Source organism: Thalassophryne amazonica, chromosome 6 (assembly GCF_902500255.1).
Source record: "Thalassophryne amazonica chromosome 6, fThaAma1.1, whole genome shotgun sequence".
NCBI lineage: Eukaryota > Metazoa > Chordata > Actinopteri > Batrachoidiformes > Batrachoididae > Thalassophryne > Thalassophryne amazonica.
Genome location: NC_047108.1, coordinates 21701431 through 21704918, shown reverse-complemented (window position 1 = coordinate 21704918; position 3488 = coordinate 21701431).

The window sequence follows — 3488 nt, the reverse complement described above, 5'->3', positions numbered from 1 at the left end:
CTGAACACGGTGTGAAAAAATCGTAAATGGTCGGACTTTTAATCACAGAAATGACTCTGGTCCCACTTTCCTGAAATTGGCGAGTGTCAGAGCTGAACTTTAATTTGTACCTCTGTTACTGTGCACGTCCAGATTGCTAGGGATTTTTAATGGAAATACACTGTGATTGGATGTGACATTTTATCTGATGTGAGCGAAAAATCCGTTGTACAAAATCGGTGTTTATTACATGGAAAACAATACAAAAACGTTGGGATTATTTTGTCTGGTGACTGAATATCTGGTTTATATGACAACAATTTAGGTAAATTTACATCTCAAAGCTTTCACGATGAAGTCAATTCCATCCCACACAGCTGACTTTATTTTCCCAAATTTTTCTTCTGTTCGGATGTGAAGGGAATCTGTACATCTTGAAGCCCTTGTTGATGATGTCTTTGTGAGAGGAGCACATCAGGTAATTCATATAAAACATGAAAGGGAGAACAGTAATCCGCGTCTTTTCCTGGTGTACGTCGAGGCGGAGGCTGATTCCGCTCTTTATAACAGGAATTAAGTATTATAAATTGTGGTGTTTTTTACATTTTGTGCTCCGCTGCTGTGTGCACGACTTTCCACATGCTCGCAATATGTTCATGCATATGAACACGAGTGTGTACAAAATCATCACCGCGGTATTGTGCATGCCTGTCTGACTGTGTGTCCCTCCTGACAGCAGGTGGAATGATTCATGGTTCCCCATTTCATTTTTTGTTCGCAGATGTTCTTCCGGTTGCTGCGTCTTTCAGCCAACAACATGTTATGTGTGAAGGGGCCCTAAGCCACGTCTGCTCAGCCCTGATGAAGACATGAGGACTAAGGACAAGTGGTCGTGGCTCAGGTTGGCCTCCAGTACGTTACGATGTGACATTGGTCAACCACCGTGAAGTAGGATTGGCCCCGCCCACTGCTCCCTCCAGGCAGTTTATAAAGGTTAAAAAAAACAAACAAATCACACCGACTGTGGAGGTAAAATAAAGGAGACAGAAAAAACAGTTAATGTCCAATCAGATTTATTGATATAAACCCAAATGAATCAAGGAAGATAAATGTTCCACAATTAATCATTTACACAGTCAGCTGCGTCTTCTTCGGGTTGAATCGTTTGAGCTTGTGAACAATGCCTCACCATAAATGGTGACCTCACAAAAAACTGAGGAGCTCGACTTGTCTCCTTTCCTTTGTTGAAGGGTACAGGAAAGAAAACACTGAATCTCTTGTCACGACTTCCGTGGAAACATTTATTCATTTAAAAACTTTCTGAAACAGAAAGGATGATCTGAATTCAGCCAATGAGTAAATGTAGGTGGAGCCACCATCACCACTGTAGACGTTTGGTACTATCTTAAATGTAACTAAACTAAGCAAAGCTGTCCCACAGCATTATGGGACACTGAGTCCAAACTAGTCTTTATAAATAAGTGAAAATAAACATTCAATTTTTCACTGAAATGTATGTTTTTAAAAAACAAACCTCATTTAAATATACTGTATGTTTCACAATAAAGCATGTTGGTAGAGGAATGAGTTCTGATGGTGCTGTCCTCCTTAAATGATTTCAAAATAAAGTAAAACAACTGACGCTTCTCTCCTGTGTGTGTGTGAGAGAGAAAGAGAGAGACTGTTTCTGTGTGTGTGTGTGAGAGAGAGAGAAAGAGAGAGAGAGAGAGACAGAGAGAGAGAGAGAGAGAGAGACTGTGTTTGTGTGTGTGTGTGTGAGAGAGAGAGAGAGAGAGAGAGAGAGAGACTGTGTTTGTGTGTGTGTGAGAGAGAGAGAGAGAGACAGAGAGAGACTGTTTTTGTGTGTGTGTGTGTGAGAGAGAGAGAGAGAGAGAGAGAGAGAGAGAGACAGAGAGAGACTGTTTTTGTGTGTGTGTGTGTGAGAGAGAGAGAGAGAGAGACTGTGTTTGTGTGTGTGTGTGTGAGAGAGAGAGAGAGAGAGAGAGAGAGAGAGAGAGAGAGAGACAGAGAGAGACTGTTTTTGTGTGTGTGTGTGTGAGAGAGAGAGAGAGAGAGAGAGAGACAGAGAGAGACTGTTTTTGTGTGTGTGTGTGTGAGAGAGAGAGAGAGAGAGACTGTGTTTGTGTGTTTGTGTGTGAGAGAGAGAGAGAGAGAGGAAAAATCATGTTTCTGTGCGTGCATGTTATTTCTTTGTGGCTGACGGGATAATTTAATCACCAAGACTCGGTGGGAGAGAGGAGCTCTCAAGGTGTAGCTGTGTTACAGAGGGACTTCTCTTCACCGTTTTAGATAATCAGGATGCTTTACGTGGATTATTTTTTCAGATGAATCCCACTGAAACTAACAGGTAAGAATTTATATTTACTACATATATTTTACTCTGCAAATCAATGCATTAATGGACGTATTTTGGTTGTTTAAGCTGCACGATCAAAGCATGTGAAAAAAAGCAGCAGCTTTTTAGTTTGTAAATGATGGTGTATCTAATACCGAGATAAACTGGGACTTAAAATACTGTTTTACTGCTTTTGAAAGATGATGACAGTGTTTGGAGTTGTATTTTTTTACTCATTAGTTTTTCGTAGCAGGGGTGGTGGCCAAGTGGTTAATGTGCTTGGTTTCAGTTCAGAAGGTTCCGGGTTCAAATCCCACCCCCGCCACATTTCTCCATGTAATGTGGAGTTGTGTCAGGAAGGGCATCCGGCATAAAACCTGTGCCAATTCAACATGCAGATCCACCTTGGATTTGCTGTGGCGACCCCGAGTGCAAATAAGGGAGCAGCCAAAGGGACTGACTTCTACTCCTTAGTTTTTCGTGCATTCTTTCTGTGTTTGTGATCCTTGAATTTACCCAGAAGCCCCTGCAGCGCTTAAAGTGAAAATGGTTTATCAGAAGCCGACTGTAATCTGATGTGGCCACGTCCAAATCAATACTAAAAGTTATCAGTTATCGGTTATCTGTAATAAAGATCAATTTTTTAGCAGTTTATTGGTTTAGCATCACAAAAGATAACTTTTCAGTTATGTGATTAATGGTTATCAAAGCTACGTTTTGGTTAGCTGTGCCCACCACTGTGTGCGAGACTGTTTCTACATATGCGTGTGCGTGTGACAGAGATGCTGTTTCTATGTGTGCGTTTGTGTGTGTGACAGAGAGAGACTGTTTCTCTGTCAATACGGGTGCAGACGAGAGTTAACTGAAGCCTCTTCAAAAGGTGCAGAAGACCTCAGAAATCTCTTAAAAGTGCAGAGAAACTCAGGAAAAAATTAAAGGTGCAGAGGAACTCTGGAGTGTGTTTCTTAAAGGCACCGTGCTCAGTGTGCCGCTCTCATTGAACCGACATCTCTGCTATTTTGGCATTGGACTGCATGGCCCACAGATTTTCGCGCCCACAGATTGAGCTCACCGGACTACTTTCGCCACCCTGCTCAGTGTTCTGCTCTCGTTGGAGCGACAACACACAGATTGTGTCTCTTCCCAGATAGAT